At 36.2% G+C, this 15918-nt stretch overlaps 2 long non-coding RNA genes across 2 annotated transcripts; both read right to left on the bottom strand.

Moving 5' to 3' along the window:
- Positions 1 to 8270: 8270 nt before the first annotated feature.
- On the bottom strand, positions 8271 to 8750 carry LOC126756195 (uncharacterized). Its single transcript, XR_007666556.1, has 2 exons — positions 8687 to 8750; positions 8271 to 8626 (listed from the first exon to the last, which is right to left on the bottom strand). It is a non-coding gene; the product is annotated as an uncharacterized LOC126756195 (long non-coding RNA).
- A 1567-nt stretch (positions 8751 to 10317) lies between these two features.
- Positions 10318 to 10681, bottom strand: LOC126756193 (uncharacterized). The gene is made up of 2 exons (XR_007666555.1): positions 10599 to 10681; positions 10318 to 10540 (listed from the first exon to the last, which is right to left on the bottom strand). It is a non-coding gene; the product is annotated as an uncharacterized LOC126756193 (long non-coding RNA).
- Positions 10682 to 15918: the final 5237 nt, after the last annotated feature.

Raw genomic sequence — 15918 nt, forward strand, 5'->3', positions numbered from 1 at the left:
CCTCATAACCTCGACGGCTTTCCTCTTCAACTCTTGGTGTCTATCCCATCTCGGGCGTGTTGTGGTCGATTGTAACGTTGCAAGGCAAGCAGTCTTTTCTCTCTCCACTGCGACACGGTATCCCTCATCGTACCAGCTTTTCTTCTTCATTATCCGAAAACCAATATTTTCGTTTGCACCTGTACGTAGAGCTTGAAATATCGTCCTAGAGGTTTTTTCTTGATTTGCATACCTGGAAGTGAAAGAATCAAATCAAATATAAAAATGTGTTATATGAAAAGTAGGCATGGTTGAAGTCCGATATCCACCATTTTCGCACAGTGAAATAAAAATATTAGAAAAATGTTATATACCGAATTTAGCGAAAGTGTTCGGTGCCACGCCTCATTTTTACATGGGCTTCTTTAAAGCTCTCTCATGTAATCTCTGCGGTAAAATTTAATGTCTCTGGTGCATTTAGTTATTGATTTATTTCGGTTTATATAGCTTTGAACAGTACCGTTATAGCGGTATGGTCAGTGAACGAGTTATCTTCCAATTTCATTTAATTTCACACTGTTGGTAAAGTTCTTATGGCAATTGTCTTAAGCAAATTTGGCTATTGTAGCTCTAGTGGTCTAGAAGTAGTGTACATTCAACATATTAAGGGGTGAGAGGTAGTCAGAATTTTCAAAAAAATTAATTTTTTTTTGCATTTTCGTTAAGTGTAATATGTTTAAAATATTCTCTGATCCGATAATTAGTTTCTGAGTTATTCGAAAAATAACAAAGAGAGCTCGCGCACCTCAAAGCGCACGGGTGAAATTTTAAACGCGTTTTTTGAACTGGTGACAACTGTAACTCGAAAACCGCTAGGTAGATTTTAATGAAATTTATACAGCTTTTAGAATACATATAAAACTCGGGCCTGATCGAAGGATATTTATTTTTTCGAAAATTTCGATTTTTAAGACCAATTAACTGTTGATTTTTTCGCAAAAATTTAGAAAAAAATTTCCTGAGGCCGCCATTTTGTTAATTTTTGAAAAAAAAAAATCCTTCGATCAGGCCCGAGTTTATCTATTTGTAAAACTAATTTTTTTGTCCGGTTGATTTTAGATGAATCTCCAAGGATTTATGGTTGTCACCGCAAGTAACTTTTTTTGGACCAGGGTCCACACAAACAACTATAACTTTGGAAATTAAATTTTTTTCTTTGAAATTTTCGTGACTTCAAGTCAACACATTCTATAATAATGCCATATTACTACTTTTTGTAAAATAACACGACTTAATTTAATTTTAAGCAAAAAAAAATACTGAAAATTATCATTTTTTCGTGCCTCTGACTACCCCTATCCCCGTAAAGCGCGGGGAGGCGCTTACCTTTCCAAAATTTTCCGAAGGCACGTGGTCCTTGTTACTGCAATCATCTGTGCCAAATCACGGCTCTATATCTTATTTTAGTATATATGTATTTATGACAATTTATAGGTTTTGCTTTAATGGAGTTTTGTGAGTGTGGCAGGGGCGCGATCAGTCTCATCTACGAATTCTTAATTTCTTTTGTGCCTAGGAACATGTTTACCAAATTTCATCAGATATCTTAGTTTTTACTCAAATTACACTTTGCACGGACGGACAAGCAGACAGACCCGGATATAATGCTTTCTCGTTATCCTGATCACTTAAATATACATATATAATCCTATATCTATTTCGCTTAGTTTTAGTTGATACATACAACCGTTAGGTGAAAAATAAATTGTGAATATCTCTTACGTTTTCATTTTAAAGTTTGAGTTATGCTATGCTATGAGAACGGTGCGCACTTCCTCATAAATTGGGTACATAAATAAACCCACAGTGGCTTGTGAAATATGTACATACTATAAGATCGCTATGATTTTTACACGATTAAAGTCTTTAATTCTATACAAAATTAAAATCATGAAATGAAAGTTTTATTGCCAGTACACGACTATATATATGTTTAACTTTTTTCAACAATAAAAAGTTATGCGGTTAATATTTTATTAGAAACAAGAATAAATACTTCAAATTACCCCGATAATTCTCTCAATAACTTTATTTTCATTACCATTTTGTTGTGTATCGTGGAACTGGGTATATTAACTTTGGCACGAAGTTTGTAACATCCATATCCTCTCTCTCTGTACCTCTCTGTATGTATACACACGAATTATCCCTCTGTCTTAGTTTCTGAATTTTGAGACACGTCCTTTCTATTTAAGAAGCTGTTGATATTCATTGAACAATACTGAACATTTTGTAGACTGTAATTCAAGCAGCTCTCATTTCGGTTTTTATAGAATATGAATACCAAAACAATTATTTCAGAGTTCGTTACATATTCCGATATTTATACCCTGAACAGGGTATATTAAGTTTGTCACGAAGTTTGTAACACCCAGAAGGAATCGTCGGAGACCCTATAAAGTATATATATATATAAATGATCAGTATGTCGAGCTGAGTCGATTTAGCCATGTCCGTCGGTCTGTCCGTCTGTCTGTCTGTATATATACGAACTAGTTCCTCAGTTTTTAAGACATCGTTTTGAAATTTTGCAAACTGCCATATAAACTGAACGATCGGAATCAAGTTCTTGTATGGACAACTTTCACATTTGACAAGATATATTCACAAAATTTGGTACATATTATTTTCTAAAGCAACAATGTAATCTCCGAAGAAATTGATCAGATCGGTTAACTATAGCGTATAGCTTCCATACAAACTGAACACATAGTTATCATAGTATTAGAATAAACAGTTTAAAGAATAAAATGTACAGGCATATATTAACAAAAGTTCGCTAACATCATTCAGAATAAAAGGTCTGGATAAATTCAGATTCGAAATAAAAGTTTTGAAGGATCCTTCGATCCTAAATGAGTTTTACAAGTGTTATTAATATAGATAATTTAATCTATATAAATAAAAATGAATCGCCAAAATGTATGTACGCTCATAACTCAAACACGCCTGAACCAATTTGGCCAATTCTTTTTCTTAAATGTTCGTTGAAGTTCAAAAATGAGTTTTACGGCTAGAAAAAATCGAATAATTTCCGGAAAACCCCTAAAAACAGCCTTTTTTTCCCCCATACAAACGTTACATACATACATACATACATACATACGTACGTACGTACATACATATATAAAAAAATGAATGTTTGTTTGTTAGTAACACTAAGAGAACTGTTGATGAAATTTTTAAAGATTGTTTGTTGTGGATCGGGAAAGGTTTAGAAACAAATACCTTATACTTTTCATGAGGAGAAGTCGGAAAATTGGACAATTCCAAAAATTAACATTTTTCATACACATTTTTTTAAATTTTTGTTTGTTTTGTTTTTCAATATTTTGATTTGTAGATTATTTGAATCGTTCAATTGCGGTCGCTTTTTTATTCCGGCTATCCAAAGGAAAAATTATTGAAAATTATTCAGTGAAAACTTTGTGTGTTTCAGACGAAGTGATCAATTACTGATTGAAATTTGTTTCGAAGCCGCGAAGAGGTCGCGCTAATACTGGTCGGCGTTCTTTTTGCCATCAACGTATGGAAGAAAGGCAATGACATACATATGTACGTGCGGAATTATGGATCGCGGTCAATCAGCTAGCGATCGTAACGATATCACAGTATGACTTTTTAAACAATAGCTGCGATGTTTGACGGTCTTTATCTTGAAGCAACCTCTGGTATATATGGTGCTGTTAGATGCTGAATGTATTCTGTTGCGTGTTGACGCACGCACACATTCTTCTTTGGATGCGGATGGTGATTACACCAGATCAAATTGATGAAATCATTTCAGCGGAAATTCCTGATTCAGAGATAGATCCAGAATTATACGAAGTGGTGGAAACCAATATGGTTCATAGACCTTGCGAACCTTACAATCCCACTTTGGTTTGTATGTCTGACAATAAATGCACGAAATACTACTCATGTGCTTTTCTTTCGGAAACTGAAATGGGAAATGATGGATATTCACTGTATCGGCGTCGGTCACCAGACGACAATGGCAGAACATTTAGCATTTAGAGGCGTGAATATCGACGTTAACAACACATCGAAGTTGACAACACATGGATCGTACCATATTCGCCACTTTTATCTAATTCACATTCAAAACTCATGTCAATGTTGAATATCGCAGATTGGTGAAATCGATCAAATACGATTGCAAGTACGTCTCCAAAGAAAGCAACATAGCGGTTATTGGCCTTGAACGATATGAGATCAGCAGTATCGAATGGGTCGATATGTGAACTGCAATAAAGCGCTTTGTAGGATATTTACTTTTGCAATTCATGAAAGTTTGTAGACTGTTGTGCGTCTCGCGGTTCAACTTCATTTAAGTCATTGCGTATTGTGAATGGTACAGTGTGTGCAACTTTTTGCGAAGCATGCCAGAAGTTGCATTTGCTGGAAAATGATGATCACTGGAAACAGACGAAGGACAATGCGATAGTTACTTCGCATGCCACTGAAGTTCGCATACTTTTCGCGAAGATCATTTCGAAATATCAGCCTTCAAATTCGCGTTAATTATGGGATACGAAAAAATGACATTGCCGATGACATTTTACATTGTATTCGCTAAGAATTGGAAATGGGCAAATTTCGGTTGATACTTCCAGTGGTTTGATATCAATTTCACCTCCCTTTTGTCAATTCACTTCAACGGAAGATGAACTCATCACGAATGTTTATCCGACCTTTATTATTTATCGTAACTGCAATTGTTTGAGTGTACGCGCAATTTTAGTTGCCAAAAATACCGATGTTAATGCCTTAAACTGGAAGATTCAAAGTCAAATTTCGGGAGGTTTGCGCTCATATAAATCGATCGATCGTCTTGACAAGAAAGACGAAACCGTAAATTATCCAGTGGAATTTCCAAATTCTTTGGAGAGCCTTGGTATGCCCCACCATCATTCGCGTCTCAAAGTTGGATCTGTCATTATTATGTTTCACAATCTTCATGCGCCGAAACTGTGTAATGGAACCCGACTGATTATGACGCAGTTATCGAATACAAAGGACATCCATTTAATTTCAAACGTATTCAATTTCCAGGGAAAATTGGCCAGATATATGTGGCGTGTTGACGAGTTGGAAACCCATCTTCTTTGTATATTTACGCATCAGAACAGAAATCAAAAAAATTATGTTTATTAAGCTTATTAAAAAAATGTAGAAAAATCGAAAATAAATCATTTTCGACACAATATAATTTCAACTTTTTTCATTTCAAAGCATATAATTTCACGCAGGATAACGGTTGCGGGGTCAGCTAGTAGACAATATAAAATAAATACTATATAAAATATAGTTTAGAGCATCATTCGTAATCAGTATGTATGAGAGGAGTATCTTTCAATTGGCATTAACGTGATAGAAATGCCCTAATTATGGATTTCAGATAGCCCTTTATGGCACAGAACTTAGCTGCTGAAATCCAACTCGGGAAAAGCGAAAGTAACTTTTGCAAACAGAAAACATAGAATGTATGAACATTTAATTATTAATAGAGGTAACTAGTTATTTTATTTAAAATTGTATGGTCATTGCCATTCCTCCTCACATCAAGGGCTATACTTACTTCGGAGCTTCAATTTATTAGTATGTGTTTATTAACCGTGTCTAATTAAAGGCTCAAAATGGTCTATGTTATAAAAATTTTTATAAACCTCTCGCAGTGTGTAGGACTGTTGTTACACTCCAAAATAATCAATTTATATCAAACTAGCTGACCCCGCAGCCGTTGTCCTGCGTGAAATTATGTGTTTTGAAATGAAAAAAAGTTGAAATTGTGTTGTGTCGAAAATGATTTATTTTCTATTTTTCTACATTTTTTTAATGTAACGCAACTTAATAAACAAAATTTTTTGATTTCTGTTCTGGTGCGTAAATATACAGAGAAGATGGGTTTCCAACTCGTCAACACGCCACATATATCTGGCCGTGTGAAAAACATAGCATTTCCCGATTTCCTTGTGTCCTGTTGATTGTCAACGCAAAGGCAATTTTCCCTGGTAATTGAATACATTTGAACTGAAATGGCTGTCCCTTGTATTCGATAACTGCGTCATAATCAGTCGGGTTCCATTACACAGTTTCGGCGCATGAAGATTGTGAAACATAATAATGACAGATCCAACTTTTAGACGCAAAAGATGCACTCAAGCAATTGCAGTTACGATACTTTGACCAATGCTCGGATAAACATTCGTGATGAATTCATCTTCCGTTGAAGTGAATTGACAAAAGGGAGGTGAAATTGATATCAAACCACTGGAAGTATCAACCGAAATTTGCCCATTTCCAATTCTAAGCGAATATCCGTACAATGTAAAATGTCGTCGGCAATGTCATTTTTTCGTATCCCATAATTAACGCGAATTTGAAGGCTGATATGTCGAAATGATCTTCGCGAAAAGTATGCGAACTTCAGTGACAGGCGAAGTAACTATCGCATTGTCCTGCACAACAGTCTACAAACTTTCATGAATTGCAAAAGTAAATATCCTACAAAGCGCTTTATTGCAGTTCACATATCGACCCATTCGATACTGCTGATCTCATATCGTTCAAGGCCAATAACCGCTATGTTGCTTTCTTTGGAGACGTACTTGCAATCGTATTTGATCGATTTCACCAATCTGCGATATTCAACATTGACATGAGTTTTGAATGTGAATTAGACAAAAGTGGCGAATATGGTACGATCCATGTGTTGTCAACTTCGATGTGTTGTTAACGTCGATATTCACGCCTCTAAATGCTAAATGTTCTGCCATTGTCGTCTGGGTGAGCGACGCCGATACAGTGAATATCCATCATTTCCCATTTCCGTTTCCGAAAGAAAAGCACATGAGTAGTGTTTCGTGCATTTATTGTCAGACATACAAACCAAAGTGGGATTGTAAGGTTCGCAAGGTCTATGAACCATATTGGTTTCCACCACTTCGTATAATTCTGGATTTATCTCTGAATCAGGAATTTCCGCTGAAATGATTTCATCAATTTGATCTGGTGTAATCACCATCTGCATCCAAAGAAGAATGTGTGCGTGCGGCAAACCTCTTTTTTGCTACTCAACAGAATACATTCAGCATCTAACAGCATCATATATACCATAGGTTGCTTCAAGATAAAGACCATCAAACATCGCAGCTATTGTTTAAAAAGTCGTGCTGTGATATCGTTACGATCGCTAGCTGATTGACCACGATCCATAATTCCGCACGTATGTTATCGCATTTTGGGAGTACTTCTTGCCTTTTCTTGGGCTGCCATACGTTGATGGCAAAAAGAACGCCGACCAATATTAGCGCGACCTCTTCGTGGCTTCGTAACAAATTTCAATATGCAATTGATCATATTGTGCGAAACACACATAAAGTTTTCACTGAATAATTTTCAATAATTTTTCCTTTGAATAGCCGGAATAAAAAAGCAAGCGACCGCAATTGAACAATTCAAATAATTTACAAATCAAAAATTGAAAAACAAAACAAACAAAAATTGAAAAAAATGTGTATGAAAAATGTTACTTTTTAGAATTGTCCAATTTTCCGGCTTCTGCTCATGAAAAGTATAAGATATGTATTTGTTTCTAAACCTTTCCCGATCCACAACAAATAACCTTTAAAAATTTCATCAAGATTGGTTCAACCGGTTTCTTAGTGTTACTAACAAGCATTCATTTTTATATATGTACATATGTATGTATGTATGTAACGTTTGTATGGGGGAAAAGAAAAGGGCTGTTTTTAAGGGTTTTCCAGAAATTATTCGAATTTTTCGCGCCGTAAAAACCGTCTTTGAACTTCAACGAACATTTAAGAAAAAGAATTAGCAAAATTGATCCAGGCGTTATTGAGTTATGCGCGTACATACATTTTTAATATTAATTTTTATTTACATATATACATACATAGATGATGACGAGAAAAATTGATTTCTTTCATTTGCTCCTCCATCATTAACTTACAACACAATTATCTGTGTGAATTCTTGAGTCCTAAACAAAATAAATGTTTCATTAAAATTTAATGATCCTTAATTTAATTGTCTTTTCCTTTCTCAATCTGTAAAATGCTGAAATGAATAGTTAGTACGAGAAACTTTAAACTGGAATTATCTGGAAAAGTGAAATCTCCAATTTCTCAGAACTGTTAGAGGAGTTTTGCAAACAAATTAATACAAGAAAAATGATTGATTCTTGATTCCCCAAATATAGCCATATATTCGATCATCTTCCCATAGTTTTATTTTACCCTGAACCGACTATATATAGATATATATTAGATTTCCATTTTAGATGGTAATATAAGATGCTCTCAATCCCCTTAGAGATTTATCGAACTTGCTGATAACATAAATATTCTTTAAATATTCCATGCGTATATATTTTTTGTTTTTCAGCTTAATTTGCAATTGTTATAAATTGTTTAGATTAGTAGTTGTCCTAGACTTTCTTTAGTAGTGGCACAAGCATCTTAAGAAGGGGTCTGGCAACGGCGATGCCGATACCAATTGCACCACGTTTGACCACAATACGCTCTTCACTGGGCGCTGCTGTGGCACTTGGTGTGTAGAGGACCTAGAAAGTCACAGGATAATTATAACAGTTTAAAATGCTTTACACTTCTTTTATATTTACCGTAAGTAAAAGTGGTATCAAAATACAAATGATGAGAGTACCTTTCATGGCTGCCATTCTGATTTGAACTTAGCGCTACAATATGAAAACTCCGTATTTATTCAAAATTCTATCGATAGTGTAACACGTTACTGTTGCCAGCACGATTTTTTCCTCTTTTGTCGTGAACGTTTAATTAAGTACTTTTTTAAAAATGAAGCCAACTTAAACTAATAAAAAATATATAAATACATACATATACATACTTATGTAAAATGATTTGGAAAAACTTTTGCTCCAAAGGGATCGGTTTGAATGAAAATAAATAATATTTATTCAAATAAGTTAAAAAGGCAAAGCAATGTCAATCGGATGATTAAGTTTGAGATAATTATTTACATGTTGGGTTGTTCTCAAAGAATTTCCGTTTGATGCCAACAGCTGATCTAATTGCATTTTTTCGCAGCCAACTTCACATTTAACCGCTTTACCCTTATATAGGAATAGTGTTTGTTTGGTGCACCATCGAAGATGGAATATCGTCAACAGCATTTTCGATGTATTTTAGTGTTTCATCACAAAAGTGAAAATTAAAATGCAATTCAAGCAAGGCGAACATTATGCCATGTGTACGCATAAGATGTCTTGGCCAAATGCCCCGATGTCGAAATTGGTTTGTAAAATTTCGTTCCGTCAATTTCTATCTTAATGATGTCTCCCGTCCTGGAAGGACTCTTGAAGACTGTGTGGAGAAAATAAAGTCGTTTGTTTATGCAAATCGCCGAATAACAACTGGAGAGATTGCTGAAAGATTAAATTTGTCTACCAAAAAAGTTGTTCGCTTGAACAAATTAAGTGATGCACTTATACAGAAGAGACCAGAATTCATCAATAGAAAAGAAGCTGTGTTAGTTTGATGACTCGTCTTTTGTTCCGGTCTCTGAAATTTTTTTTCGATGGGAGAACCTTCAACTCAAATCAGGACGTCAAAAACCTCTTGCACCCGTTGCGTGCAAGGATCAAAATTTATTGAATCAATTTCGTTGGATCAAATTGGAGAATATATAATTTCCTAAAAATTTTTACGCAATGAGAAAGTCGCAATATAAATAAACAAATTACTTAGTGAACGATCTTAATTTAACGTTAAGTTAGTAATAACGATAGCTTTATGGTCTATAGTTTTGAGAATATCTAACCTATTCTTCATATCGAAGAAAAGCTTCACACCGATATAAAGCGCCGAAATACTAACAGTTTTCATCGAAAATACTTTTAAATTAGTGTGGTTTCAAGGTCGGATCCCTGTTCGGTGGAGTTAACACAGTTTTCGTCGGAGCTTTCTTGATATTTCTTCGAATAAAAAGAAACATTCCAATGGAATCGATGGAAATTGATAATTACGCCTGGCCTCAAATTTTGAAAGAAGCAATTGACGGTTATTACTTTCAATGTGAATTAAAATAATTAATTTTCGAAGCAAATACTCCTAGAACGTGTGATGTCAGAATGACAATGCCCTTCCCAATTAATAATTCGTGACTGCAGACAGTCTATCATGCAGTACGAAACTATCAATTCCACCTAAATCTTCAAGTTAACCAAACAAATCCTTGCATACCCTGTCGGTTATTAATAAATAATTACAGACATTTTTTATATGCTCTCAACATTTATTGTAGAAATCTAACAAAGTTTAATTTAAAGATACCGTAGGCTCGGGATATTTCGGGTTTAGATGTTTTCCAATATAGGTACTAGGGCTTTTGCTATTGGTTTGATTACTTTCACAACTTTTCCAAGATTAACACGCCTCTTCACCAAAACTGAATGTTCCGCTGAATCTTCCGCTGTAACTGCTGGTAGGACGATCGCCTTAAAAATGAGGATCATCAAATATAGTTCAAAATGCTCAATATTTTTTAATATTTACCATCAGTAAGGCAGGTACCAACACGCAAACGAAGAAAATCTTGTTCCAGGTCGCCATTTTAACAGTTAATGTTGAATTGAATTGTGAATAAACTTGGAGTGCGAGCAGTATTTATACGAAATTTTTACACGGCTAATAATATCAACGTTTTAAAATGAAAACCATGAAATAATAATTTTATTACTAAAACACGACTTCTATTTTCTCTATCTTTATCGTGCTTATTATAGCTGGCAACATGTTGCTACATAGTTATAGTGTCATAGTTTTGTTCACCTATGCATTGTTTGAAAGTCTAAACCTTATCGAAATAGGTATGGATTTATATATAAATATTTATAAATATATGATCAGGATGACGATTGAGTTGAAATCCAGGTGCTTGTCCATCCGTCCATCTTGATGAAACTTGCTACGTGTGTTCGAAGCCCACAAATGTCATTAAAAGAAAATCTATAAAGTGCCTTAACGACCCACTCAATTAAGATACAAAACTCTATTTTGGTACAGGGGATTGCAGTAACGAGGACCGAAGCCTAGCTCAATCAAACTTGCTGAGAAGAAGTCTTTTCCGCATCGGCGCGAGCGACATGAGCATCATACTGGTTTCGAACTCGTAGCTTGTTAGTGCTCTGTGCATAATTCTCTATAATTAAGTATTTATTCGAAGGAGTGAACACTGCCGCTTCGCGACAAAACGGCACAAATGACTTTTGATCAAGTGAAGGTTTTCATGTCTTCCTTTTTGTGTGAAGTTTCTTTTGAGATTCCTTGTATGATAGATAAGCGGGAAGTCGATCCATAATTGCGCGATTAATTGCTGTAACGTTTTTTTGGAAAATATAATACCTTGCTAATAACGTTAGTAATACTTACTGATAATAATGATGTATGGAATTGTTCTCTATAATTTTTAATTTTAAATTTATTCAAATGTAGGAGTAAAGCAGAAATTTTGTTCATGTTAGATTGAAGTATTTGTTCTTCCCTAATTATAGTAACGACAAGAGCATGCCGGTTTTTTACGGTTGCCTTACATAAATTATCGAGAAAGTTTGCCCTGTTTTACAACTTTTTCAGGATATGTCGATAATTGTAGCCCTTTACAAACAGCTATTTAATATTCTCATCTTGGGGTTTGTGTTACACAAACGAATACTTTAAGGTTGAGCAGCCGGTTATTAAAGTTTTTATATCAAATACAAGTAAGTATTATCAGGATCACTCATCTATAGTGTGTCCGAAAACAAATAATACTTCTGTAAAAAAGTATGTATGAAATATGCCTTGGACTAAGCCTGACTGAGTGGCGGACCGCGTGCTCAACACAGAAGTCATAAAGATAAGAAAACACTATCAATTTTATGTCTTTTGTTATCAAGCAAATGTTGCAGCATACACACTGTTTGGACGCATGCACTCGTACACTTCGTATATGATTTAATTTTTTACGTACTTATCCAAGTCTTTCATCACTTTCACCGCAGGGTTACAAATACATTTACATTGAAATGAAATGTCACGGTTTGCACGGCCTTGGCGAGATTAGAGGCGCTACCCTTGCGATATAAAGAAATAATCTTGTTTTACGGGGAAATGAAATAAGATTTATGAAAACGAACAGCATCACTGAGAACGCTACTGATTGCACCGATTTTCGGATTTTTCGGAAGTTCAAATACAGAGTACCAGGAACCAGGCTCCCGTGAGGTAATTAAAAAATACCAGAGTCAATGACTGCGCCAATAGCCCGACGTATACACACATATGTACATGTTCACATGAACTCTTGTAGAAAACAAGAAGCTGGTGCAAGTGCCATTGCTGGGCGCGTGAAATTTAGTTTAGAAAATGTCACGCTCACCATTTCATAGAATATCCACTACCAAAGAAAATAATAAAAAGGAATAAAACAATTTATGAGCTGACTTTTGGTTTATTATGAAAACTAACCATTTTAAGAGTAAGAGTCTAACTAAGTTAAGAAGACGAATTACTCTTTACACACGCACTTTTTTATAGCTCTATTAAATTAAGCAATATAATAATACGAGTATCTTTACCGGGTTCATGCCATGAAACAGATCATACTGCTTAATTGTAAGCTTTGTTATTAACAACACCTTTTAAAGTGTCTCATTATTTCTTAACTTCTGAAAAAACATCTGGTGGATTCAACTATATGTAAAAAATTTAAAAGATCAGACATGAAGATTGAAACGATGCATTTATATGCAAATATATAAAAAACTGTAAACTGTTCTGATAAAACTTGGCTTCAAAATCGGCGTTATGCTTAGGCATAGATTACAGGCATTGGTAAGATGATCACTCTGAAGATTGGCTACTCGCGATTCGTACGAATAGAAGGCAGGTGAAAAGTTTCAAGGTCTCTGCTATAAAAACTTTGTTACTCCCGAAATGTGCGTCGACTGGCTACACTTTTAGTATTATGGTAGTAAATCAGCCCAGGTCGCAGTGAAAACTTCACATAACTCCTATTCTATGATAGTAAGTAGGAGAGGATATACGGCGATCAGACACCTTGTACCCCGATACGCACATATACATATACAGCGTATAAATATAATGTTGGTTTAGAAAAGGAATACTCCCGACATAGCTTTAGTTGAGGTAGAGAAGTTCATACGAAAAGTACAGCAACGAACTTGGTCGCCAATCATTTCTCGGAACAATTTCGCGCAACACTTTACGGAAAGCCGCTCTTTAGTTGCCGTAAAAAGCGTTGGTTGCCCACCACTCGCCAGCACAATAATTCTTCCCGATTAGCAACAAACGACCGAAACCCTAAACCGACATTGTCTGTACGAGTATATGTCGTGAATGTGCGTGTATTTGTGTATTATTTGGGACAATTGGGTATGTTAAAACACATTGTTGCATGTTTTTTAACCGAAACAACAACTAATTAGAGTTGTTAAAACCTTTTTTCTAAAAAATGAAAGCATAAGCGTTTGGCTTAATTAATTGCACACAAGTCGCGTATTTCTTGGTATCAAAAGTTGAATGGCGAGGCACTTTGGGTCTCTCAGCATTAAGCTAAGGCAGCGAAGAATTACGGCTTCTTAATATCTTGATAGTAGCCCGTTAGTTAGTGGCTTGTTTCGTCGCTCGGCGGCCGGCGGCCGGCGTTCGGCAGGAGGGTTGTGAGGGATCAACTGCCTTTGCATATGAACGCGCCGCCATGTCTGGTGCGAGGCTACACTTTTATTGCTCTTGCCTTTTTTACTGGCTGTGTGAACGCAGGCTGCCGTAAGCTGATGTGGAGCGCGAGATTAGCGTACGCGCTGCGGCCCAGCGGCGGTGCATCTACGCACTACGAAAAGTCAAGTCCATCCAGTGAATGGTGCGATTTGGCGGCCAATGGTTTTGGCGACAAAGGGTCTAGGTGCGCAATTGGGCTGCTGTACTGTGCGCAGTCGCGACGGCGAGCAGATGCTGAGCAGCGATTGCACCATTGACGAACAGACGTAATGAGGTGGCAGACAGCTAAACCCCGTTCTATTCGGCTCACACACAAAAGGGCTAACAACTCAATATGCAAGATATACAGTACATGCCATATGTAAATGTGTATGTGTGCGCAAGCGGTGTGCTTGCCAGCCTCTCATGCGCCGGCATGCAAACGGCATACAATTAAGTGTCAGTGCGCTGCTATGGCCCACGCCTTAATACGCCAACATAAGCGGGCCGACGGACGGACACAGGTGTCGCATTACCGGCCCTTTTTATTGCCATCAATTCCATTTTTACGCTGAAATGCGTACCACGTATTTGATTTGATTCTGGTTTTCTCTGCTGTAATCGCCGTGTCCGTGTGCGTGTGCTGTTGATTATTTAGCTAAAGTTTAGTATTTCAGCCAATTAATTTTTAACGCGCTCGCGCCCAGTTTGGTATCTGAGACCGCTCGTTTTTGCTGGCTTTGTGGCATTCACAGTTAATCGACTTCCATTTCCGGTGGAACTCATAAATATTTTTTAAATATTTGGTAGTTTTTATGCGACGGTGTCTTCGGCAGATGTTAATCTTGATAGGTGTTAAAAGTTTCGGGCAATTAATTAAGTGGTAGAAATCAAATATTTTCGAGTCTCCAACTTGTATGCTGAGTTGAAAGTCATAAAAACTTATTTTGAAAAGGCTTTCTTCCAGCTTTAGCCTTATTACAGTTATTAGATATTAAGTTCTTTTTTAACTAGAAAAAGTTGTTCGTTAATTCGTTTTCTTTTGCTCTTGCTTTTCAGAACTTGTAATTGTTATGGCTTGGGGCTATGTGTCTTTTTATTATGGTCACATTCTGTAAGTCGCTCTACATGAACTCTTATAAAATATGTTATATGACAACAAGTAAATCCACATATTTAAACCATTTTCGAGTGCTGCCTAATTCAATTTTAAGTTTTTGTGCACCTACTTATACTGAGACGTGCATACTAGAAGAAAGAATTCAAACAGGCAATGCGTGAATTGCGATGAAACAATACAAGTATATATGGAGAATCAAATAGAAATAAAATGAGGTTTGCACCGCGCCCAGGAACTTACTGAGCGCTATTGAAGTGATGTGATCCTTACCTAAATCCAATGGCCTTGATTCTCCGTCTAGAAATAGCTGTGTAATTTTGAATGAGGTGTTTTGGAAATTCCTATTCTATGTCGCAAAGCCGGCAGTTTGTACAAGAAGCCATGCCCATGTTTAACAGGTGTTTCTTGAGCCTCCCACTATCACTTCAGCCTGGCGCATACCTATTGCTTGCTTCGAGTATCTCTCTCTACCCACTCTCTTCTCCGTGCGGATCAGTTGGTGTGTGGTGTGGGATCCTACCAAAATACGTGGATCTGGCCTCATCATCCTAGAATGATGTTCAGGTTCACTTCTCCTATACACTCTTTCACTAATAGCAATTTAATCTTATAAGCTAAGATCGCCTTTAGCGCCGATTGGCTATTGCTGAGTATACGATAGTTTCGTTGGAGATTAATTTCTGCACCCTAACTTATAGCAAAGTCTTCGGCTTCAAAAATGCTCAGAAAATATCCTAAGAGTATGGAAATTATATAAATGTATCTGCATCCAAATTAGCTGTGCCGAGGAGGGCGTGATGGAATCAACTGTTTTTCTCAACTGTTCAGCTTTTGACGGACTGAGGTTGAAACATCACGGTTGGCATAACCTGGCGAAGTGGCTGGAATATATAATGTTAGTCGGCGTAATAAAGATGTGGTGAACTCAAAGAGCTTCTTGGAAGTTGTTGAGAAGTTTTCGAAGTCACAAAGGACCAGCGTTCATAGCTGTCCTAG

This window comes from Bactrocera neohumeralis, chromosome 2, assembly GCF_024586455.1.
Source record: "Bactrocera neohumeralis isolate Rockhampton chromosome 2, APGP_CSIRO_Bneo_wtdbg2-racon-allhic-juicebox.fasta_v2, whole genome shotgun sequence".
NCBI lineage: Eukaryota > Metazoa > Arthropoda > Insecta > Diptera > Tephritidae > Bactrocera > Bactrocera neohumeralis.